At 34.9% G+C, this 27379-nt stretch overlaps 1 long non-coding RNA gene across 1 annotated transcript in view; it reads left to right on the forward strand.

Moving 5' to 3' along the window:
• The window catches only part of LOC130708446 (uncharacterized), a 1343207-nt gene that overhangs the window by 260461 nt on the left and 1055367 nt on the right, over nucleotides 1-27379 (forward strand). Inside the window, exon 2 of the long non-coding RNA XR_009008660.1 lies at nucleotides 9280-9334. This is a non-coding gene — a long non-coding RNA (uncharacterized LOC130708446). The remainder of the gene's footprint in view (nucleotides 1-9279; nucleotides 9335-27379) is intronic.

Consider the following 27379-nt stretch of genomic DNA (forward strand, 5'->3'; position numbering starts at 1 on the left):
AATTCAAACTTCTGGAAGATGTTAACCCCTTATTGCCCAGTATTATTTCTTAGATAAATGATGGCTTTTGATCCAAGCTTCTGCACAGTTAAGGGCTAAGGGTTCCAGCTATGATTGAATCCAACGTGCCTATTTAGCACTCTGGAATCACTCTATGGCATCAACACAATATCCTTTCTTAAGGGTGAATAAGAGGTTCTATTTGAACAAATCCATTCCCCCTTCTTTAGAGAGGGTTTGTGTGTGACTCTTAATCTCCATCAGAGTGTAATTGGGCACTGAAAGAAACAGATTGGTTATTGTTGACCATCTGATAGGCACTGCAGAGAGCCAGGGAAAAGCATGATTCATTGATTTTAATCATGGTCATATGAGCCACTTCAGAGATTATCATGTAAAATAAATACCATATAAAATTAAGGCATGCAAAATAAAGGCAATATTTTAGATTACAGAATTGTTTAGAATGCCTGCTTCCAAGATAAACTGGCTTGGTTCTTGTTGACCTCAAACAAATAGGCTGTCATATGTTTTCCAGCAAAAAATGGGTATATTCAGGATCACAGAGAATCGCAATTTGGGGTCTGCAACCATGGGGAGCCATGTGCAAGTCCCACGACAGCAAGGGAAGGAGAACACTTTTATAAAGAGGAAAAGGAAATCGGAGGGCTCTAGTAAACAAAGAGTTCCTGGCTTCTCATTGGCTGAGACCCTGCTAGGAAAGAAGAAGGGTCTTTCTTCGTGTTAGGCTCCACTGTCATCAGAGGGTGTGACAGCTCCCCATTCTGGTTTCCCAACTCTAATTGAGGTTTCTGTTTATTAATTTTTTATATTCTGAATGTTATTTCTTAGTCCATTTGACTATGTTTGACCATAAAAAGAAATTGCTTGCTAATTAATTGCTGAAACACAAGTTGACAGGGCTTAACAAGGTGCATCATCCCTATGATAAAATACAGAGAGGGGGGGAAAAGTGTACCTAATGTAATTGGTCTATTTATTAATCCAAGAACTATTGTCTAATCTATATTATTCTATAGCCTGTGAACTTATACCACCCTGCAGGCTAGTTCTACCCATCCACCTGCCTTAACGAGCATCATTAATATTTCTGTTTTTATTACTTGAAAGATACAGGGGTGATGCTGAGTTGCTTTGTAGCAACATGATCCTGAAAATTTCCCAGTCTTATCAGTGTAAATTTCTGGTGACATCCAAGTCCCATACTGTATCTTTTATTTTCTCTCCAAGTTCTCATCACATTAAAGGTATACTGATTTGTTCTCTATAACTGAAACCACCATATTAAATAGTATCCCCTCCATGAAAAAAATTGACAGGGTGGACTTTATTAAAATTGAAAAGTTTTGCTCTGTGGCAGACACATTCAAAGAAAATAGTTGCAAAAGACACATCTGATAAAGGATTGTGTCTTAGTTCAGACTGCTATAACAGAATAACACAGACTAGGTGGCTTAAATAATAAACATTTATTTCTCACATTTCTAGAGATTGGGAAGTCTAAGCTCAAGGCACGAACAGACTTGATGTATGATGAGTGCTCTCTTCCAGACTGCAGACTGCCAACTTCTTGTTGTACCCTCACATAGCAGAAAGAGGGCAAGAAAACTCTCTGGAATAGTTTTTATAAGGCATTAATACCATTTATAAGTTCTCATGACCTAATTACCTTCCAAAGGCTCCACCTCCTACTACTATCACATTAGAGGTTAGGATTTCAGCATATGAGTTTTGGAGGGACACAAATAATTCAGTCTATTGCAGACTGTTATCCAAAATATATGAAGAACTCTTAAATTCTTAAAACTTGACAATAAGAAAACAACCTTATTAAAAATTGGCCAACGACCTTAACAGATACCTTCAAAAATATACAGATGGCAAATAAGTATATAAAACATTGCTCTTAGGTTCTTTCTCTATGTCTGCGTCTTTATTCCTGTCCTGAAGAACCTAGGGGCAGGACAGGAATAAAGACACAGACATAGAGAATGGACTTGAGGACACAGGGAGGGGAAAGGGTAAGCTGGGACAAAGTGAGAGAGTGGTGTGGACATATATACACTACCAAATGTAAAATAGATAGCTAGTGGGAAGCCGCTGCATAGCACAGGGAGATCAGCTCGGTGCTTTGTGTCCACCTAGAGGGGTGGGATAGGGAAGGTGAGAGAGAGAGACGCAAGAGGGAGGAGATATGGGGATGTATGTAAATGTATAGCTGATTCACTTTGTTATAAAGCAGAAACTAACACACCATTGTAAAGCAATTATACTCCAAGAAAGATGTTAAAAAAAATAAAACATTGCTCTACGTATGTCATCAGGGAAATGTAAATTAAAAAAAAAATAATTAGATACCACTACACACCTATTAGAGTGGCCAAAATCTAGAATACTGATAACACCAAATGCTAACGAAGATGTGGAACAACAGGAATTCTCATTCATTCTTGGTGGGAATACAAAATGGTACAGATATTTTGGAAAACAATTCAGCAGTTTCTTACAAAACTAAATATACTTTTACAATGCTAGAATCCAGCAATCATACTCCTTGGTATTTACTAAAAGGAGCTGAAAGCTTGTGTCCACAAAAAATCTGTACACAGGATGTTTATAGAGGCTTTATTCACAATTGCCAAAACTTGGAAGCAACCGAGATGTTCTTCAGTTGGTGAATGGATAAAAAAACTGTGGTATATCCAGGCAATGGGATAGTATTGAGTGCCAAAAAGAAATGATGTATCAATTCATGAAAAGACATGAAGGACCATTAAATGCATTTTACTAAGTGAGAGAAGCCAATCTGAGAAGACTACATACTATAGGATTCCAACTATATGACATTCTGGAAAGGACAAAACTATGTAGACAATAAAAAGATCAGTGGTTGCCAGGGACTGCAGGGAATGAGGAATGGATAGAGCACAGAGGATATTTAGGGCAATGAAAGTACCCTGTATGATATTATAATGATGGATATATATCATTATACATTTCTCCAAACTCATTGGCTGTACTATACCATGAGTGATTCCTAATGTAAACTATAGACTTTGAGTGATAATGATGTGTCAGTGTAGTTTCATTAGTTGTAACGGACGTACGTACCACTCTGATCAGCTCTGGTCAGTGGTGTTGTTAATGGGGGGAGTTATGCAACTGTTGTGGTAGGGGGTATATGGGAAATATGTGTACCTTCCACTAAATTTTATCGTGAACCTAAAACTTCTCTAAAAAGTAATGTCTATTTTAAAAATAAAAATAAATAATATCCTCTCAAGGACAAATTAGTTGTTATTTATTAACTATATTAATGAGATACTAGAAATGGATGAAGGATTTGAATAGACAATTTCCAAAAAAGATTGTAAATGGCCAATAAGCACACAAAAAGATGCTCACTTTATTAGTTATTAGAGAAATGCAAGTCAAAACCACAATGAGGTATCATTACAGATCCACTAAGAGAATTATAAGTAAAAAGTCAGATAATAGCAGTATTCCTGAAGTTGTAGAGAAATTGGAATCCCCAAACATTGCTGACATATAAATGTATATATCGTAAACGTATATATCATGTAAATGAATATAAATGGTGCCATCCACTTTGGAAAACAGTTGGAAAGTTTCTCTAAATGATAAACATAGAGTTACCATATGATCTTACACTTGCACTACTAGGCCTATACTCACGAGAAATGAAAACGTAAGTCCACAAAAACTTGTACACAAATGTTTATAGCATGGCTGCATTTCTTTCTGGGAGCTCTAGGAGAAAATCCATTTCCTTGTCTTTTCTACCTTCTAAAGGCTTCCTGCATTACAGATATCTCCTCCATCTTCAAAACGAGCAGTGGCAATGGCCAGCAGAGTCTTTGTCAGATCATATCATTCAGATTCTTACTCTCCTGCCTCATTTTCTTGCTTATGAGAACCCTTATGATTACACCTGAATAATCCAGGATAATCTCCACCATCTCAAATTCACCTCATTAGCAATTGAATTCCCCTACACTATGTAACATAAGATATTCACAGGTTTTGGGAATTAGAACATGAATATGTTTAGGGGATAATTATCCTGCTTACCACAGATGACTCCTTTTTTAAATTTATTTTCTACCATTTCTAAATGATTATTTTAAAATTAACCCTAAATTCAACAGATATTACTAAATGAAAATAACCATGTACACGTTTCTGTGTATTCAAACAATGTATTCAAATAATGGGGGAGGTAAGCTATTTTTAATTTCATAATAGCATATGCTAAAAGATACATTTTTAACACAGGGATACCAAGTTTATTTTGCATGAAATAACTGACCAAGAACATATTTAAAAAAAAAGTCAGAGTCCATTTTGTTGCTTTGAGGGATAGAATTTTGACTGAGTGATGATATATGCTATGCATGGAGCAGTGTTTTAGCGCTTGTAGTATGTGCAAATCATCCCTGTTTTAAATCGTTAGAGTTCTAATTTATACCCCCAAACACTATTTTCTGATGCTTCTTTTACCTAAAATTAAATGGTGCTCTTTAAAAAAAATCTAGAAAACAACATTTCCTGGTAAGAAAATGGATCATAGGCATATGTGATTGGCAATTTTACATAATTTACACTTAGAATGTCAAACTGATCTTAATATTGCCTCATAAAAACTGATCTGAGAGTTAACAAAAAATTACCTGGAGGAAGAACAAAATGTACCCGTGAAAGGCAGGATTGACCTGAACTAGCCCCAAGGAAAGCCAGTGGAGTGTTAGGGCAGGCAGGAGCAAGGCAGCGAAGCAAAAAGCAACTGGATGGGAGTGAGGGTGTCTGTGGCTCATGGGAATAAAAATAGATGGAGACTCGTATGGTGAGTATGTGTCATAGTGAAGAGAAAGGTCCCCATAGCCTAAGATTTGACCACCTGACAGCTATAAGTATTTAAACATTTCCTTTATTAATGACGTCACGGTTATGCAGAAGATAAAACTGTAACTCTTTATTGCAAGATTTTACACAAATTGATAATCAGACAGCTGGACATAGCCAAGATCAGTCAGAGCTGAACAGCTGCTGTAAGGTCTATGCAGGAACACACATTCTTAGAATTATAGTGCCTCTTGCTTTCAGATCCACACCTGTGCATCCTCTTCCACTATTGATTTCAGCAAATAACCCAAGGACAGGAAAGCAAAATGCTCTCTCCTCCCCACCAGTTCTGCCTACAGACATGGGGAAAAGATGCTCTCAAATATTATCTTCGACTCTGTTAATGACACTGAACTCAAGATGGAAAAGGGTAATGGCTCATCATGGAATTTTTTTAAACCTATCTATTCAGATATATTTTATTTTTCTGGAGTTCTAATATCACTTGTAGTTTAAAATAATACCATCATTTTATAATACAACACATGTAGTCTGTGCCATATTAATTAGTTAAATTACTGTATAACACATTTTTATATTTTTCCAGTCTTTATTTTGTTTTCCTGATATTTTTTACACTGTTTTTCAATTCTTAGACATTCTGCATCAGGTAATTGATTCATTCATTCATAATGCATTTAAAATATGAATTGAGCCCTCACAGTGAACCAGGTATTATATTTAAATCCTTGGACTAACAAGGTCAGTAGACATATATTTTGCTGTCAAGGAGCCCAAGTTCTTGTTTTGGGTGACATTACCTAAGAGCCAGGGAATGGATTTTGCTTTTAATTTGTCTTTTCATATTTTTTTCAAGGACTTCTTCTAATTTTTACATGGAAACATTTATATCAGCATTTTGATCTTGGGATCCTATTTTGTTCTTTAAAATGCTTTCATTGACTCTAGTGTTTTATTTTGTGTTTTTGGTATAATTGCTTAAATTTAATGCATCAGTAGTTTTGTACTGTCATATATAAAAGCTGTTAAAAGATTACTCAGAATTATCAAAATATATTTTCATGTATAAAGTCACAAAATATTGTGATCATTTTTTATAATAGAAATTTTTTATTAGTTTCTTTATGCAACAAATAATTATTGAGCACTTTCTATGAGTCAGAAACTCTGATGGGAATTCATCAGTGTACAAAAAAGATTAGTCTTTTTGACTTTGGCCTACAAAACGCTTCCTTTCTAGAAGGTGTAGGGAAAGGGAAATAGGGTTCAGAAACAGAAAATTACATAATTGTACTATAATAAGTATGATTGGGATTTTCTGGGTGTAACAGTAGCACCTAAAATAAGTATCTAACGTAAGTATGGGATAACAGAGAAGGTATGGCATCAGAGTATTTTTGCATGATTCTGATTTTTTTTTTTAAAGTTTTTTTAAACTTTTTTTTAAAGTTTACAAGAAATGTGGAGGTAGGGCTTATAGAAAAGATGCTTAATTATATATGTAAATATATATATAAATTATATATATATATATCATTGTTCCTATTAAAGAATTGTAATTTTTTATTTGTTCATTCAACAAAAATTTATTTCTCTAGCAGGGACTAGACTAATTAGTAAATACATAGTAGAAGAAAACACACACACACTATATACCTTAATGGAATTCATAATCCAAAAGATTGTTTAATTACCTCACTGTAGTGTACAAATATCCCATATTCACTAGATAATTATGTGGGAATATATTGGAATATGTTACATATAAAATACCACATTAAATAGAAAGATTAGGAATAAACAAAATTGTACTTTAGGTAAACATACTTCTTTATTTGGAAAATAAAAATTTGGCTCTTTTTTAAGGGATTATTCAACTAATTTGTCATGAAATATACCTATCCTGAGATTTTCTAGCCTATAAATTAATTGCTTATGTGTATTTTTCTATTGCTGCAAAGATTCAATAATAATCATCCTTCTTTGCTATATTGATGCCTATGCCATTTCTGAATTCATGCATGTTTTTATCTTAAATGTATAGAAACAGAAAAAGTCATACTGAAAGTCGTACTGAAATTTTTAGAGCTGTTTGGGTGCTTATTTACAAACATATTACATTTCTTCTATGTTCTACTTGATTAAAAATTATGACTATATTCTTGAATAAACAAAGTAAACAAGTAAAGAGGACATGTCACCTGTTAGTGACACTGAACAAAGTCAAGGGCACACCCATGATGTGGATAAAAGTCAATATGATCTGATGGTCTCCCAATGAAATGCATGTGCAGTCCATACTAATTAGCCTGTAAATCAGACTGACACTTGAGTTTATTTGGGCCAGAAAGACTACCTACTGTCAAGCAATCAAGCACTACCCCTTTAATTGCAATTTATTCCAACAACCACACTTTATTGATCCTAGCAACACTTATACCACAGCAGTATCATTATTTGACTTTATTTTAACAGCTTTGAAAGGTTAGAAAATTAGAAACCACTGTGAAAGAGATCATTAAAAATTGAGTTGCTTACATTGCTTCACGCTCTATGTTAACAATGCTAACTATATTTATGGAGTTACATAAAAAGAGAAGGAAAATGGGACTTAATATTTATTAGGCACCTAATAAGAGCTAGTGCTTCCTTACAGTGAATATTACTTTGCAATCACCAAAAAAAAGAGAAAAACACATAAAAGCAGGGAGGATCAATATTGTTATTTGCATTTTACAGATAAGCTGCAGCTTAGAGGTTAAGTAAACTTCCCAGAACTTTAATGTTAAAATGTTAAAATCATCTCTCTTACTCCAAAGCATGTGTTTAATTTCTTGTATAATTTCTGGCAAGATTTTTGCACACTGGCCATTCTGTGATATGGTGTTCATCATGACACACTCTAAGTGATATTTAAAGTGTGAAGACAGCACATCCACATGAGTTTTGTGCCCAATATGGTTTTTAAAACATAAAGCATCAGTGTATGATCACTCTTATTTGTCAGTTGTATTAACTTTTATAAACCTAGTTATTTTTTTTTTCTGTATTTAAACATTAGAGTTGTGGAGTTTCAATTTGGAATTTTCAGCTAATTAGACAATGTAAGCAGCATGCCTAGTAAGAAAACTTTTAGAGTTTCAGTGAATCTTTAGGAAATATTTGGTGAATATGAAGAGTAGCTTAAAGTTTGGCCTTTCATTTATTTTCCCCCAATTTAAAAAGGCTACCTGACTTAATTTAGACTAATTAAAACTTGCATGTATTTCAGGTATACAAATAGATGAATTGATATATATGTATACATTGTGAAATATTCACCACAATCAAGCTAATTAACATATCCATTACCTCATCTAGTTAGCATTTGAGGTGGGGGAAAGTGAGAAATTTGATTCACCCTTTTAACAAATTTCAAATGTAACAAATTTCAAATATATAATACAGTATTGTTAACTATAATCACACTGTTGTACCTTAAATCTGCAGAACTTATTTATATTGCATAACTAAACTGTGTACCCCTTGACCAGTATCTTCCCATATCTCACTCTCCTTAGCTACTGAGAGCCACCATTCTGCTCTCTGTTTTTATGAAATTGACATTTCGGATTCCACATATGATTGAGAACATGCAGTATTTGTTACTCTGCATCTGGCTTATTTCACTTATAAAGTTTTTGGGTTTACGCATGTTGTCACAAATGACAGGGTTTCCTTCTTTTTTAAGGCTGACTAATATTTCAGTTTGTGTGTGTGTGTATGTGCGCACACGCATATATATATAGCCAAATATATAGTCACATTTTCTTTATCCATCCATCTGTCAACGAACATTTGGGAATGTAAATTGGTACAACCATTTTGGGAAAACACTATGGAGTTTCCTCAAAATATTAAAAATATAACTACGTTTTAATCCAGTAATCTCACTTCTGGATATATATTCAAAGGATATGAAATCAGTATCTCAAAGAGATTTCTGCACTCCTATGTTCATTTCAGCATTATTCACAATAGCAAAGATATGGAAACAACCTAAATATCCTCCATGAATGAATGGATAAAGTTTGTCATTTCTTATACATACTTTCTGAGTAGACCTGAGTGATCGCTTAGTTATTACAACTCTTCATGAATCCTCTGTAAATCTCTGACTAGATTTAAGCCAGATTTAGTCTGGTTTACAGGAAGGGACCAAAAGGTGAAGGCTCTAAACTTCCTCTTTGTATCATCTGGAGTAGCTCTACTTCTAAAGCTTTAATTTGTTATACTTCCACAAAATTTCATTCACAGAATGAATAAACCAATAAACTTTATAGTATTAATTAAATTAAAAATCATGGATCTAGTCCAATGTCCTCATTTTTGCAGGTGAAGAAATGGAGATTCAAAGAAGTAAAGGACCTGTCTCAAAGTCACAGTACTAGTAAGTAATATCTGCAAATCTAGAGTCAGATGTCAGACTGTTTGACCTGAGTTCTATCCATTGCATAATAATAGCTTTTCATTTCAGACACAGTGTTGGAAAGTCTATAAAACTCTGTTTCCATCCCTGGCATATGGTCATTGGCACTAATTGCATGTCACCTGTGTTCAGTTCTGCTATACACTTTGGAAACTGTTACAGGATGTTCATTTTAGAAGAGACAGTGTAACTCATGAGATAGTGTCACAAAAGAAAGCTGGCATTCATTTCAGGACTTGCCATGTCCTAGGTGCTTAATAAGAATCATTCCATTTAATCTTCAAAAACTATTGTAAGGGTTTTATCCCTATTTTAGAAATAAACTAAGGCTCTAAGGTTGTTGATAGTTTGCCCTAGTACATAGAGCTATTTAATGTCAGAGCTGGTTTCAAATCTAAATCTGACTTCAAAGGTGCCCACTTTTTGTACTGTACAATTCTGAAATTAAACAAAGACAGGGATCGATACAAATAGTACATAATTCCAAACTAGTGTGATATACACAGTTGTATGATATAGTGCCAAGAGGAAACTAGTGAAAGATCAACTTGAGTTGACACTGTAAAGATTGATATGTTCTTGTTATTGACTCTAAACTAACAATTCTTGGAAAGCTTGTTACTATGAAGACATTATATATAATAATATCTGTAAATGACTGGAAAAATATTTGCAACACATACATAATGACATTACAGGTAGAGATTGCTAACTTGTCAAGATAAAGTAGAATGGGAATTTCAAAAAACGGAGGCTTTATTTTAGCTGTTGGAATATGAATGAATTATTGAAGAAAGCAAATGGCCTTTTGAGCTGGATGGGATATAGATATGTGAGGTTGGATAAAATAATTTCTTGCAAGACGGAAGTATGAGAAGCATGGAGGTGGAATGAATAGGGACATTTTGGCAATAGGGGATAGACTGAATCTTCAAATATGATAAGGAAGAGTTGAGATGTTATTTCAAAAGGTTGAACTGGGATTCTTTGGTGGAAGTTTTGAAGCCTGATCTAAAAAATTATATTTTACTATATAAACAAAAAATGGATATTGAAGGTGTTGGTCTTTTGTTATTATTATTATTTATTTGTTGTTCTAATCTGTGCAATCCTATAATCAGAACTGTGCCTTGGAAAAATTATGATAGCATTATGATGGACGGACTACATAGATGAAAAATCAGAAGTGAGGAGACCAAGTAGCTGGTGTGAAAAAAATAACGAGGCAAACATTCCTCCTTAATTTCTATCTATTTTTATCTGTTAAAGATAATGACATCTCCCCTTCCCAGTGCTTGTAATCGCTCAGATTTCCATAGTAACTTTGAGGAGAAAATATTACTGATCTCATGTACCAGACCTTAGCTCAATCTTGCCTCCGAGAAACAAACATAAAATTCCATAGATCCAATATCCAATTTCCTCCCAGTTGTCCTTTTCCTGATAAATATTTGTTGAATGAATAAATAAATCTCTTTTCTATCTGCTTTTCTACCTTGAAAATTCCTGTCATGTAGAGGAGAAGACAGATGTCATGATAGTTTTATTATCCTGGAAACCTATCTCTTCCTAGAGAAGTCTTTCTGAGTGAAAACTTTCCTTGTGCTTTGAAGATACCAGTTTGCCTAAAATTTGCACTTTATTTGGAGGAAAGGGAAAAGTAAGGGATACTTGTTTTTCTCGTAAGGAGCATAAACAAATAGGAAGTAGCTGTGCTGTCTTAAAGCATTTTGCCCATATAATGAAGGAACAACAAAAAAACGAAAAAAGGCTTTATGCAAATTAAGAATCATTTAGCTTCTTAAAGGTCAACTGCTTGGTTTTAACATCCAAATAGGAAGGAAAGAGCTCTAAAAGGTCTCTGCCCTCGTGTTAGATAAACTATACAGGACAACTTCTAGCACTCTCATTTTAGAAACCTTCTTATTCCAGGAATTGTATGCATTCATTAATGAGTCTGACCAATACCACCCAAATACCTTGCTGCTTCCTAACTATGATCCCACAAGTAATGGCAACAATATGCTTTCTTCTTACTCAGTTGAATTCATCATAGCCGTGAAATTTTCTTCAGATTTTTTTTTTCCTGTTTTGTGGATTGCATTTTTGACCCCAGGTTCCCTTTAAGAATGTGCTTCATTTAATTTATATCCATTTGTCTTATGAACAGTACATCTGCTAAATTATCCCTTCTGTATTGAATCTCTGCTCTGCTTTCTCAGAGAAACATAGGCTGCTCCAAGCATGGGCTATCCCTCTCAAAGGTAATACCTTTGCCATCAGAGATCTTTTTGCCTAACTGATACATAACATTCTGAACGTCTAAGAAAGCAATACTTTGATGTAGGGGCTATTCAAGTAAATTCTATATATAAGATTAGATATTTTGTTTGGTCAGGTATTTGAAATGAAAAGGTGAGTTAGAGTTTTAGGTGGGAAAGGAAAGTAGCAGTACACCTTTATCAATAGATGCAATAAAAGTCAAAATAGGCCAACCTTGTGAGGTTTGGTTGAGCACTGTATATCCATAGCACTGTGTCTGGTACACAGAAAAATTATTTGTGGAGTGAATATATACGTTATTGGCTTGTAACTGACACTTTTTTGGTCTTTTCAATGTCTATTTGTGAAATTACTGTAGTCTATCAGTTAAAGGTGACATTGGATTGGATAGAAATCTAGCATTAGATTTCAAACAACTGTCTCAAGAATCAGTCCTCTGCTTGCCTAAATGTCACTCATTAGCCAAAAAGCTGAGTTTGCACAGTGACTGAGCTATAGCACTCCAAGTGACTCCTGGTAGCCAATTGTGCTGAGAAGTGAAGATGAACATTGCATACTCAGCTTTGTTTCTTGGTTGTAACTATGATACTGCTAGCAAGACCCAGTGGTATTCCATTTATAGTTTTCTTTTTATACATTCTGAATTGGTCTTTGGGCTAAAAATAGAAAGAGGTTCATATGATAGAGATGCAACTTACTTCATAACTCTTTAATCTCTGGTATAGGGAAATGAGAGAAAACATTTGCTTTATTTCCCAAGAGGATAAATTAATAAGTGTAGTACTATGAAAATTTTAAAGAAAAAGGATTACTGAAAATGTGTTTGAGCATAAAATATATCATTTTATTATGGGAGGTAGTTTGGCACAGAGATTAAGTATATAGATCCTGGTGAAACATAATTTGTGTAAAATAATGGGTTCCACTATTTATATGACCTTGGAAAAGTTTTCAAATGTGTCTGTGCCTCACTTTTTTCCCCTGTAAAAACATCTACCTCATAGAAAAAATAAAGCATGAGTCCATATAAAAGTCTTGTTTTATATTTAAGTTTTCAATAGCACAACTTCTGTATGTTAAAAACTATATTAATTTGCTTAGTACATATTCCATTACACCCTGACTGATATTTTCCACATAAATTTCCTATTCAAATGCACAGTAAGTTGATAAATACCATTCTTTGCAACTGTATCTAAGTCCACTTGGAATATGACATTAAGAAGAGTAAGGCATGCTGTGTTGGTAGTATCTATATCTATAAATCTAGATATCTTTACTATTTATATATATTTCTAACCCTAACTTTTTCAGAATCTTTGGATTAAATTTTTATTTGGAATTTATAATAAAATGCATATACAAATAATGTGATATTGAGGGGGAAATTCAGTTTTACAGATGGTACTTATTAAAGTGATTTAAAGATAATTTTTAATATAATACTTTTCCCTCATATTTAATAAGCTAAAAATGAGCCACTAAGGAGATATAACATTGAAAAGGAACGATCTCTTGTTAAAAGGACTTAAATACTCTAGCAGTGTTCAGTATATGCCTATATTTGCTGATGTTGCAGCTGCAAGCCAACTTACCCAGTCTTCTTTGTCAAATGGCTCCCTAATTCTGCCCTTAAATGGATACCCTCCATTCAAAACCTCCCAAGCTGTTTGTTATTTCTTCATTGCATATCTGGAAAAATTCTATCTCTGTGTTTATGGAGAATGACCTTCCAAATTCCAGCTGTCCTTTACAGTCTGGTTCTAATATTACTTCCCTGACTTCACCACTAGGACTCCACTCCCTCTGTGATGTCTTAGTGTCTTGTTTCTGATACCACTCTTATCAACGGCTGCCTTGTAATTATTTGACAACTCTCTTTTGGTCACTAATGAAAAGGAAACTCTTTTTTTCTTTCATTGTTTATGTTTGTTTTTAATCTCCCATTGTCAGAGAGGGGAACATTTCCCCTTACCCTTCTTGATTTCTTCTAAATGGTCTAATAATTAAATTGACACAAGACAGATTAACAGGAGAAGAAAAAACAAATTTAGTTCATACACAGGAAGGCTTCACAGAAATGAGACTGAAGAAGTGGCTAAAGTAGGCAGCTTTTATACTTTTTCATCAAAAGAAACAATGAATTTATGAGGAATTGACAGGACAAAGAAGTTTAGGCTGTTGGTGCTTAATAAATGATGAATCTAAACAGAGTTTGGGTTGTTTAGTAAATTAGTAAAGAAGTAGCAAGGTTATTTACACATGTTTCTTGGCCCAAATTTCCTTTCTCTAGTGATAAGGATGTCCTTCTACCTCCAGATACAAAGGAAGGGACCTTTCACATGGGCAATTTATTTCCTGCTTTCTGGGAGACAGAGAGGAGGGTCAAAGTGCCCCTCTTGCATTGGCTGTTTCTTAAGTAACTTTAATTCAAAATAATCAAAATGCCAATTTGGCATATTTTGGGGTGACCTACCCTGAGCCCCAACACCATTATCTGGGACAGACATTAACTGTTAGAACACCCATGGCCCACTGTCTCCAGTTGTTCTCCTTGTTAAATTCTTGTGATTGACCATTAGAACATAGGCAAAGTTATTCATCGCATTTCCTGGCCCATGCATGATCTTCCATGCTCTTTCCTGTGATACTTTGGGAGCCACATAAAGTTAGCACTCTCCCAAAACTCTTGTGCTTTTTGTTTCCTTTCTCTGATTACTTACTAATCTCCTTCCATCCAGACTCTGAGATTCAGTCATGGCTTTCACCTATTTTTGGCTTAACGTTGGTTAGAATTCTATAATATCCTGTTAACATTACAAACACTCATTTTAATTACAGACACACACAAAAAAAACAAATGATGCCCTATTAGCTTTATGCTGAAGGTTGCACCTGTTTAATTGTACGTGCCTGTTATATTTCCATGAAATTTTTATATGTAATTTTGAGAAAGTTAGTTTGCTAGGAAGAAGGACCTACAAAATACTTAGCTCTGATAATCTGAAGTGAGACTTTGAAGCAGGAACAAAACTGAGGCCCATGAAGTGAGGCTATTGGAAAGAAAAGGAATAGTGAAACAAGAGCTTTTGTGTCATTAGCTTAAAGAAGTTCCAGGCTCCTGGAAGAAAGAGGAGAAGTAATACTAGATAAGTCCTAGAAAAAAAGATGTCTGGAAACACTTTCTTCACAGGTATCACAGGGAGGATACCTTTTAAATTTTGATTTAATGCATGGGTATATTGGCCTATCATCTTATAACCTCTTTTCATAGACTTTGTTAACTAAATTGATGAACTGCTTTTCAGACTTTCTCCAATCTTTAGTTTAGACTTACTTTTGTATACAACAGTTAGCTTTAGCACCTGGGCATCAGTAACACAATATTTTGTGTTCAAACCCTGTTTTTTTTCACTATGTCAAGTGGCCTGTTTATAAATCCAGTATTTCATTTTGTATGTTAAAAATGAAAACGATGAAGACTTGGGTCAACTTTGATATGATTTCTGTAACATTTGGTAGAGGAGGGGTATTTTTTGCAATAACAGAAAATATAAATATCACCGTTTTTAATGCATTACCTCAAATGTTGAGAAGGAAGCAGAGCTCGACCAGGTATAGAGTTGCAAGAGCTGATTACAGAGCAAACCCAGAGACCTGGATAGAGCAAACCTAAACTGCACAGGAGAAAGGGTCAGACGTTTATGACAGAGTTATGCTTCTTGCTATGATTTATTAGGATTAGCAAACCACTTCGAAGTAAACTTGACATAAAATAATGTAGAATTCCTATGGCAAGTGAAATTCCATTGACCTATGGGCAGGCTGAATTGGATAAACAATTTTAGCAGTCTTTGCTGGGATTGAGTGATCTTCATAGTATCCAAGTGAGCCATGGAAGTGACAGGCCTTAATTAAATAGGTTGTTTAATATCCCTCCTGAAGTTTTTACCTGTTTTAATGGCAGTAAATGTTATCCCTCTCCCAGCCTCTCCAGATTCCCACACACTTCAAAAATGAAATTACAAAACAGCAGATTCCACTTTGTCCGGGCAGCCAATTAAATGGCAGCGGGTGTCTGTTTCTGTGTCGTTTTCAGAAACAATTGTATCATTAAATCGCTGAAATTGTAGTGTCAGCTGGAAAGAGAGCAAATAGTTAACAAAGGGAGAAAAAAATATGAACAATACAGCTACTTTGACGTCTTCCTGCCCTCCTTTCCAGTGTGTATTGCTGAACAAGCTACAAACAAAATGTGAAGGAGCAAAGGTTCATGCAGATGAGCCTGGGGGGCTTGTGCCTCGCTCTCTGGGGGGAATGCTCACACATTTCTTCTGCTCCCACTTGACACCTTAGGCGGACGCACCCATCAGTGTTTCAGAACACAACTCCCACTGCCCTGCCTCTGTTCCTATCCAATTACTGTTCACTCATGGAATCCACTCTCTCATCTCCTTTTTAAGATTTATTCATTAATTTATTCAACAAATACCTATGGAGCTCCTACCTTATGCTAGGCACAGTCCCAGGAAAAGATACATCAGTGAACAAAACAAACAACCCTGCCTTTAAGGAGATTACTTGGAGGTAGTAGAAACAGACAATAAGTTATTTGCATCATAAATCTGTCAATTATGTAGTTGGGTAAGGGAAATCAAGAACCAGGGGACTACAGTTTTTAAGGGGGTAGTCAAAAGTTTGGGAGAAAGTGTTTTATGCTGTCCAGAGAGGCACAGAGAATAGTGGTTAATAACACACACTCTTTTATGAGACTGCTGGGGTTCTTAATCCATACAGCTTTGTCACTTGTTAGTTGTGTGACCTTCTTAAATTTACTTGATTTCTCCAGCTCTCAGTTCCCCCATCTCTAAAATGAGTCTTATATGTAAAGGATTTAGAACATAATACATGGTACACATTACTACACTGCATGTAGTAAGTACCTAGTAAGTATGATGTATTCATTATTATGTTCTGAAAAGAGCGTACACCTCAATTTAGAGATATCTAAGTGTGAAAACATCAAGGACATTTCTTCTCACTAACCTGAACCTCATTTCTATGATCAAGAATATTAAGTTAATTCCTATCATTTACAGCTGTCGTCAGGATTATAAGAAAGTTCATATTATGTATTCACAGGAGATCCTTCTTAAATGTCATGCCCTTTCCTCTTCTAGATCCAGTTGAAATGCTTTGCCGTATTCTCACATTATCCAGCTAGTGAAAATCTTAAGTCTCCTGGTGTTGCTCATGGTACTTATTACATACTAGCTTGTGCTATGTTGCGTTTCCTCCTTTCTAAAACATCACGGATAATAAGGCACATGTGTTGATTTAATAGCAGCTTTTCAAGGGGAAGAGACACTCCCACATTAAATGCACCCATCAATTAAATGGTGTGCCCTGATTTTTTTTTTTTCCCTACTTTATTTATTTATTTATTTATTTTTGGCTGTGTTGGGTCTTCGGTTCGTGCGAGGGCTTTCTGCAGTTGCGGCAAGCGGGGGCCACTCTTCATTGCGGTGCGGGGACCGCTCTTCATCGCGGTGCGCGGGCCTCTCGCCATCGCGGCCCCTCCCGTTGCGGGGCACAGGCTCCAGACGCGCAGGCTCAGCAGCTGTGGCTCACGGGCCCAGCCGCTCCGCGGCATGTGGGATCTTCCCAGACCAGGGCTCGAACCCGTGTCCCCTGCATTAGCAGGCAGACTCTCAACCACTGCGCCACCAGGGAAGCCCGTGTGCCCTGATTTTAAACAGATTTAAATGTGAAAAATAAGTGCATCATAGAATCAAGGAAATGTCTTAGTTTCTGTTCGTGTGTCTCATTGCTGCTACTGTGTGATTAACTACTCAGATACTATATAATTATTTGTATCCTCTTTGCTTAACGCACTGCCTTGTACATTTAAAGAGCTCAGTAAAATATTTCCTAGATGATTGATGACTACATAATTCCTTGAACAAAAGAACTGGTTAAGTTTATACATCAAATGAAAACTGATCATGGTTTTTCAAGTTGGGGGCATTTCTTCATTCAAAATTGCCTAAAAAATAGTAAGATACAGTATGGTAGTCTTTTTGAAAAGCAATATGCATGAAGAATGTTTGTTTCTGTAGATCGTACGATTTGTCAGACCTCCTTCTGAGTGCTAATTAGAGAAACTCAATTTTGACTAATGAGCAAAAAAGGCGGATTTTTCTATAAGTATACAGGATTCTAGCATAGAACTCAAGAGCAGAGGCAACTCTGACTGCTCCACTTCCAGCACCAGTTGCTTCATGAATCACATCTTACTGCTAACAAACCAGTCCTTCCTGAGGGGCATAATACTGCCTGAGGATCAGGAATTCAGACACAGAGGGGATGGTTTGCTTCGGCTCTGCAGTATCAGTGTTGTCACCTGGAACGCTTGATCACTGGGGATGATTCAAATAGTTGCGGGCTGGCCTCTCTTCTTTAAACCCTCATCTCCTTCCAGCTAGTCAGGTTTCTGTTAGTAGTTTTCTCAAAGCCCTTCAAGTTTCCTTCACTGCTGGACCCAAAGCCAATGCCACATGTTTTCGGTTTTTGTTATAATAGTACTCATCTTCTGTACCAAAGTCAGAGAAGCAGATCACTCTGATGATATGAAATATGGGATTTATTGTAGGGATTTTATGGAATTGTGGCAGCTGAGGGGGACGTTTATACAAGGCTGTTGCCTCTTCAACTGATGTTGAGCTTGAAGTTGCTTTAAGTTGGTTGGGCTGTGAAGTGGAGGAGAGCCAGGACAAAACTGGAACCCATGAGGATAAAGGAGGACCCAGGAAGATAAGCTGGAGCTCAACTCCTGTCTGTCTCTCACCACCACTAATGTTGATGATAAGGATGAACTGCAGGAGAAGTCGGCAACTTCACCAAAGGGCCACACATGCATTTAACCTCAGAGAAGCTGAAAGAAGAGAATCAGCAGAAGCTGAAGGGGCTGCATGCCTCGGTGCTGCCCTGTGTCAGCAAGTCAGCAGACCAGGGCATGTGCCCCAGGGTCTGACTTCCTGCACCCAACTTTGGAGAGAAAAATGGCTCTCACTTCTCTACTTGCCAAATCATGTGCAGGCTTTTCTTGTGGCCTAACTAAAAACTATACACAGAATGAATTGTGAGAAATGTTTCAGCTTACCTAAGGTAACAGTAAAAGACACTGTATGCAGTGTGTATCAAAAGTCTTTAAAACATTCATTTCCATTAGTAGAAAATAAGCTTTTGAAGATATAGAAACCCAATCTGGACAAATGAACCAAAAAAAAAAAAAAAAAAAGGAGGAAGATAAAGATATATAGATATATCTTTATATAGATATATATAAAGTTCCTAAGATATCTTCTAGAAAGCCAAGATCAGGACTGTAAATACGCCTCAGGAATGAAGCTCTTTGAGAATCTGTGTCATATTCTCTCTCTGTTCTTTGTTACTGCTTTTTTCCTGTCATTTGTTTTATTTATCCTTCTGACACCAGTCAAGTTTCCTCTGTACACTCAGTCTGTATGTTGGAACACACCAATATTAGCTCTTGAGATTTGCATAGTGGAACCACCCAAAGTAGATAAAAGTCATTCTCTCAGTCCCAATTAAAATTTCTCAGAGAGTATTCAAGTTTACTGTGACAGAGGGCAAGTTCATGTTACACAAATGACAGTTGCCACCTCAAGTATGTGGATGAGATAAGGAAAAGGAAATTTCGAGAGAAAAAAGGGTATGGAAATGCAGTTCAATAGAGGTCTAGTAGAGTCCAACTTTTGTCCTTGATTGACTGATCTGAAATTACAAATATGTGCATGATTTTTTCTGTATTATTTCAAATATCAAAAACATAGAAAATGTGAATACCCAAGTCACTTAAGTAAATTGTTATACCTTATGACAGACTATTTTGTGTACATCAAACTGGTTATGAAGTTTTAAATAATATAAAAGTGCATATCATCACATTAAGCAAAAAATATACAAAAGGGTATGTTCAGTGTAAACTCAATAATGTGTAAGAATGTCAGTATAGTAGTTATGTCCACATTGTAAGATTATAGGTGTCATTGTTCTCTATTCTATTTTTTTCAACTTTTATACAATAAACATACACACTTTTATAATTTAAAAATATTCATATAAAATAGCTTCACCGCAAGACCTATGTGCAAAGTACTCATTAAGCTGTTTCCCATGAAAAGAAACCAGAGAAAGACGTAAGTACCTTACCCATCAGGGGTTCAAGTATAAAGTATTCATGGACACATTTTATGATCTTTGCTATCCAAGGACATAACAAATGACTAGTTTAAAACATATAATAACATTTTAAAGATATATTCCAAAATAATAATACTACTTTCAATTAATCCCAATTCCGTGGACTATGCGGATTTATAAAACAATTCTTTTAAACCCCATTTCACTTTCTTGAAATAAATCATGTATTGTACAAATAGCAAAGAGGGCAGTGACAACTAAAACAATGTTAACTGAATCAGATAAAAGCAACGTGACTGTTAATTCCAATATATTAGCCTAGTGTTGTAAATTTATTATTTGCCAAATACTAGTGAGAATAATAAAACATGACTTAGTTTTATCATCAAAAAGCAAGACTCCAACTCTAAAAAACTAATACAGCATACATTTTCCACACTGCAGTCATGTTCTTTAGAAGCTAGAAAATAACCCATGTTAATGAAGATGCAAAACAACTAGCCTGGTCTGAGAACTTCTATCTACATGACATTTTGTCAGAGTTGGAAGAGAGTGGGATGCCATAAAACAAAAAGATACTATCTTCTAATTTTTAATTTCTGATTGGTTAAACCTCTGTCTTCATATTGCCTCCTTCTCTATTTAATTAAATCATGGTTCTTTTACTGCATAGAATTGAATTTAGCCCCATATTAAGACCAGAACTCACAGAACATCTAATCAGGTGTTTTGTCAGGTGCATAACATTCTAAAGCCTTGCCTCCAGCAAGTCATTCAGTCTCATAGGAAAACTCTTTGACACTGGCTATGTTGACTCGATTCCAAGAGATAAAGAGGCTTTATGTAAAATAATTTTTCTTCTACTCTGTTCACTCTTCTAAGTTGCTAACAAGTTCCTTTGGGCAGAGGGAAGTTTGTAGTAGATGTGTGTTTGTGTATGTGTGTGTGTTCGTGATGCGCATTTTTTTTTTTTGTGATGCGCATTTTTTAAAATGAGATTCTTGTACTCTCAAATATTGAAAAATTTGTAAAAACCTTCTCTTACATCCCATCTTTGCTGCAACTCTTTCTACTTTTTTCCAATTGTACAGTCTCGTGGAAAAGCATTTTAGAGTACCAGGTGTAATTCAATAGCCATCATCATGAAATTTTTTTAAAAAAGAAAAAGCTAAGTTTGTGTCTCAATAGCTATTAATATAGTAGTATGGAATGGCTCCAGGCTAGATGAGTCACTGATTAAAATGTTTGGCTCTCAATATTTTTTAGGAGTTCTACTTTTTCCCTAATCTGTGTGAGGCCAATTACATAAAGTGTTTCTTTTTGTTTAAGACTGTTTTGCTTTTTTTAAATGGAAGCTAATCTTCAGAGACAGAGAGCTTATATCAGGAACATATAGTCCTTTCCCTTTACTGTCTACCCCAACCTGGTGGCAGAAAATTTTTATCACCAAAACTCCAGAAATTGTGGCAGCAGTATAATATGTTTCCTGTTGCAAGGACCTGAGGGTCATTTTTCCAAGAGATATCAGAGTGGGGTTGGGTCTCTGCAGGAGCCCAGAAACTATCAGACAGTTATTACAGTGGGCCCTCTTGACAACTAGGTATTGGTTTAAGCCCTAGATATTAATGTATTGGCATAAAGAACAGGAAAAAAGATTATTTCCTTGTATATCTTTCTCAGGAAATTTGTAGAGGGGAAAATTAGTTTCCAGTAGCACCTTTTGTAAATCCTCTAAGGTTTTGCCAATGGGATGCTTTCGTTCTCCTTCAAGCTGTAAGAAAAGTTTTAATGCAGAATCACTTTATGCAAGAACTCTAGATTGTCCAGCAAGTATTCTGTGAACCCATTGTCATGATATAGAATATTTCAAAGATTAGTGCAAATTGGCAGTTAATTTGATGAAATCTACCTAGTATGTGTAAATTTAAGGCTTGAAAATAATCCCAGTTATCATAAACATTTAGGAAATGATACAAAATAATATGCAGAACCATGCACATTTTATAATTATTTATCTCACAGCCATGAGTTAGCCCACTGAGTAATGAGTGATCTGGCTGTTTGTTTCAGATGAATCAACTTTTTTGGGAAAAGTGTTTTATTATTTTTTAGGGTAAAGGGTCACATTATCTCTGAATAAAAGTGTCTTTGAGCTCTATTACCTACTAGACTGTGAGAATTGAAGAATAGTAACATGTTATCATATACAATCTCAGTAATACATTTATATAATGTGTAATGTACATAATACATAAATATGCCCAAATATACGTAAGTCTGTGTGCATAATTAGATTTCTAAATGGCTGAGTCAGCATAGAGAGCCTCCTTTTTGGACATTAGCATTTTACCTGAATTATTTGGCAGTTTTTAAATTAAAGAACACAAATATTGTTGAGTCTAGCTGACAGCTTTCCTCATTTGGACTAAGATTTTTGAAAATTTTCCAGTCAAACATGGTAGATGGGTTTTTCATTTTACTTTGTTTTGTGCTTTTAGCTTAGAGAAATGATCAGATTTATAGGCAGAGAAGAAATATATCTGCCTTAGAATTAATCAGTGAATCAAAATTTAGGTTTGGACAAACTATTCTTTTTGGATATTTGTTCTGATAGTTTCCTGTGAAAACACAATACCAGAAAGTAGTTTCCATTTGTTGCATTAAAAAACTATTACCTACTAGGTTGTGAATTTTATATTTGCCTCTCCCAGTTAAACTAATGAAAAAATATACCTAGTATTTTGTGAGAGTGGTACCATACATCAATATTCTATCTAACAATCAATATTTTACATAGATCAGATTCTTCCTTTAGTCATTATTCTAAAAAATCAGGCAACACCTAACTAATTATTATTGAATGTGAGATTAATCTCATAGGTTGAGAAAAATTGAAAAATTTACTCAGCTTGGAGCTTTGGTTGTTTCAAAAGTTTTGGTTATTTTTTGCTGCTTTTAAAAATAAACAGCTTTTAATGCCTCATTACTTTCTGAGTTTCTTTTAATAAAACTTTCAAAGTAGGAAAGGATTTTAGCAGTGTGAAAATCAATCAAGGACATTGTTTAGCAGTTGGCAGTTCCTCGTTTATTGATACTTCTCTCTTTTTAATAATGGGGTAAACCTAATTTAGTGTTGTTTAACCCTATCACTTTCATAAAGATCGCATATAATATAAAAATAGTAAAGTATTGTGTATTCACTCAGAATCCATCTTCTCAGAAAACAAAAAGAAGCATGGCCAGGATAGAGATTAAATCCCTGCATAGGTATAACATCATTTTTTTGAATATTTTCAAATATTATCCTTGCATCTCAAAATGTGGCCAGAAGTATTAAGAAAAGTATTAACATCACCTGATAGCTTGTTAGAACTTCAGAATCTCAGTCCCTCCTACCTCCGCAACTGAATCATAATCTGCATTTCAACAAGACCCTCAGATGATTTGATGCCTATTAAAATTTGAGAAGCATTGCTCTAGAACACCTGTTTCTCCATTTTGCCCTGAATAGTATGTCTGAGTAATAGGTAAATAGGAAAGGGTACCTATTTGGAATCTAGAGCCGCCCTGACCTAAATACAAACTTTAACACATAGTATCTAAATGACATGTCATTAATCTGAGTTTCTTTCATAAAGTGTATTAATAGCAACATCCACCACAAAATGCTTTTATTAGCCTCATTTAAGTAAATTACAAAATGGTATTTGCATATTAAAATTATAGATATGTTAGTATAATTTGAAAATTAGATTTGTCTTTTTAAGTTGAACATTTTACTGTTGAATTATTTCCACAGTTTTGAGTTGACCACATGCAGATTTCTGGTAGCAAATTTTGTAGTTAGTGAGGCATCATTAATGGTACAGTATTTCAAAAGCTTGAGATACAAGTTATGTTTTCAAAGGCTAATAATAGTCAGAGAAAAAGACATTGAGTGCTTCTTTGAAGGCAGGGATTCCCAGAAGGGTTACCCTTGATCACAGCAGATTCTATCTCAGAAAATGTGCTCCATTTGGTGGAATATGGGGATATTGGAGGGATGATTATAAAGCCATTGGAGTAACCTTGGGCATCTGACTAAATAGCCTGTCAGCTTGATCAGCCATGGAATCAGTGAAGTGACCCTTCTCTCAGACAGAAATTCTGCATATCTATTTACTAGTGCTAATATTATCAATAACAACAGCCTACTTATTGGCCAGGCAGAAAGTATACCTTGTCTTTGATTCTTTTCTTGCTATGAAGTCATATCCACTTAATTATCAATGATTTTTTTGCATTAAAAATGAATATAAATGACATGATAAAAGTCATTGCTCAAACTACCATCAGGAAGGCATTGTGAGAGATTTTAAAAATCTATCCTGGCATAGGTTTAAAAGATTTGTGTTTTTTTTCAACTAAGAGAACGGGTTATCAGAGTATCTAATAACTGAGTATTCTTCCTATAAGGAATTGTGTGTCGACTAAAAAAAAAAAAAAGGAACTGTGTTTTGTGAATGGTGTGTTCCTTCTCTTTAGAGAAGGGTCAATCAATTCCCAGGTTTATAATAGAGCTTTCATACTTTACCCTAAAATTCTAAGAAAATGAGAGAGGAGGTGTTATAATTTATCAAGACCTTGCTTTGCTTATAGAAAAACATGAATCAATATATCTACCCATTTAAATATTTCCAGTTCTGCTAACTTAATTCAATAAAAGGCAATCATCCAATTTATCTTGAATTTCTCTTGAAAATTCAAAGAAATACATTCTCAGGATCATTTTTTTCCTTAGAGAATATGGTCTGATCTATCCCTCTATATACAGTCTTTAAATCATTTTTTTGGTACTAATTAGCTACACTGGCCACCTGTAAATATGTGTGTTCTTTCTTCTTTTTGATATAATGTAAAATGAGCAGAATTAGTGTACTATATTTCTATATTGAAAAAGAAAAACTCCAAGTCTGCAGATATATATCATCTTTCACCAAACAGAATATAAGATCAGAACTGAATAGTTACTACACTGTTAACATTTATCATTATCAGTATTAAATTGCCATTTTAAGTTATTCAATAAAATATCTCACCCCTTCAAACTTCTGCCCCTCCATCTTTGCCCAAATGCAGGAAGAATTAGACTTTATATTTGATGTTAAGTGAATTACTAAAATGTCCAGTTTTTCCTCTTTAAATATGATTTCGAATAATTTGCTTAGGAATGAAAGCAACACTCTCTTCAATAGCTTGTTAAGTAAAATTATGAATCTGGTAATTTTGTAATAGTGCTTTTTGTTTTGTTTTATTTTTAGATAGTATCCTTATCCATGGTTACTTCCATTACAGAACACTACTTCACATTATAATGATTTTTTCCAGTCTACCACCTTAAGTTACCCACGTTACCATTTTTCTGCAAGCTCCCATATGAGGAATCCCTTCTGATACTATTCACACTTGGATTTCTTATCTTCCCCAAGGCTAAATATGTCTATTTCTCAGTCTTTTAAAGTAAACTATTGCCTCTTACTCTCTGCTGGGTGAAATCTCAGATAATAAACCAAGTGGTACCACTGTGCAAATTGGTTGATGTGTTAATGTCCATCTTTCCTCTTTTCAAATATATATTTGTTTTTTAACTAATTTCTGAGTATTTTAGTTTAAAGAGAATCCCCAAAAGTGGGGATTGCAATTATAGTAGCAAAATCATACAGTGAGGTTTGATGGTGAAAATTGATTTGGCATTTCTTCAATTAAACCTCAATTGTAGATATAAATGAATAGCTTGACCTGGGCATTTATCCTAAAATGACTGTTTATTCTAGGTTTGACATATTGGTCTAGGACAATAGAGAAATCCTTAGTTTATATTTGAAATAGTACAATTTGAGTGTTAGCCTGTAACCCCCTGACTCAACCTTCTATGATGTCTCCCAAACACAGCTTATTTTATAACTAACTTTAGCTCTCATTTGTTGTTCTGTGGTTTTCATCATTTTTATTTTTACACACAGGATATGCCAACATTGCACTATTTTATCATGCATAATCTTTTTTATGGGCCTGCCATACATTAACCTGTCTGCAAGATGTTCATATTCATGGTTGTGAAGAGTACTTGCTGGTCTTTCACAAACTGATCAAATATTTAATGGGGTTTTGGTTTGAGCTTGTTGGAAACAGTAATGTAATAACCCTCACACAGTTTGCTGAGAGCATACATTTTCCTCACTTTGTCTTTTGATATGAATATATTTTGAAATCCTTGGACTTTGTCTTCCCCATAGCACCATTCCATTATTATATTTAGGATTTCAGTTACATTAATATGCATCCCTAACTGATAAATCTTCCTTCTTGGCATTCTTGGCACATTTATTTCAAAGCTAAAATGCTTAAGAGATTAAAATGAATTCATCTTTAGGAAAAATTGGAACATTTAACTTACGATATTGTGTAAGGCTTTTGCAGTGATCCTGTGACTACATTAGGGGTCAGCCACTTTAGTCAGCTGGTTCTTAAGTCTGTATATCTACCCACTGGATGGCATTCTCAAACATTAATGTTTAGTACATAAATGTTATCCCACCATTATTCCTTTTAAATTATTTAATAAACAGATAAATAAAAGGGTTGCTTCTCAAAACTTGAACAACCCTCTTAGATAGCCTCATCCACCAGAGGGCAGACAGCAGAAGCAAGAAGAACTACAATCCTGCAGCCTGTGGAACAAAAACCACATTCACAGAAAGATAGACAAGATGAAAAGATAGAGGGCTATGTACCAGATGAAGGAACAAGATAAAACTCCAGAAAAACAACTAAATGAAGTAGAGATAGGCAACCTTCCAGAAAAAGAATTCAGAATAATGATAGTGAAGATGATCCAGGACCTCGGAAAAAAGAATGGCGGCAAAGATCAAGAATATGCAAGAAATGTTTAACAAAGACCTAGAAGAACTAAAGATCAAACAAACAGAGATGAACAATACAATAACTGAAATGAAAACTACACTAGAAGGAATCAATAGCAGAATAACTGAGGCAGAAGAACGGATAAGTGACCTGGAAGACAGAATGCTGGAATTCACTGCTGCAGAATAGAATAAAGAAAAAAGAATGAAAAGAAATGAAGACAGCATAAGAGACCTCTGGGACAACATTAAACACAACAACATTCACGTTTTAGGGGTCCCAGAAGGAGAAGAGAGAGAGAAAGGACCCGAGAAAATATTTGAAGAGATTATAGTCGAAAACTTCCCTAACATGGGAAAGGAAATACCCACCCAAGTCCAGGAAGCGCAGAGAGTCCCATACAGAGGATAAACCCAAGGAGAAACATGCTGAGACACATAGTAATCAAATAGGCAAAAATTAAAGACAAAGAAAAATTATTGAAAGTAGCAAGGGAAAAATGACAAATAACATACAAGGGAATTCCCATAAGGTTAACAGCTGATTTTTCAGCTGAAACTCTACAAGCCAGAAGGGAGTGGCATGACATATTTA

This window comes from Balaenoptera acutorostrata, chromosome 6, assembly GCF_949987535.1.
Source record: "Balaenoptera acutorostrata chromosome 6, mBalAcu1.1, whole genome shotgun sequence".
Lineage (NCBI taxonomy): Eukaryota > Metazoa > Chordata > Mammalia > Artiodactyla > Balaenopteridae > Balaenoptera > Balaenoptera acutorostrata.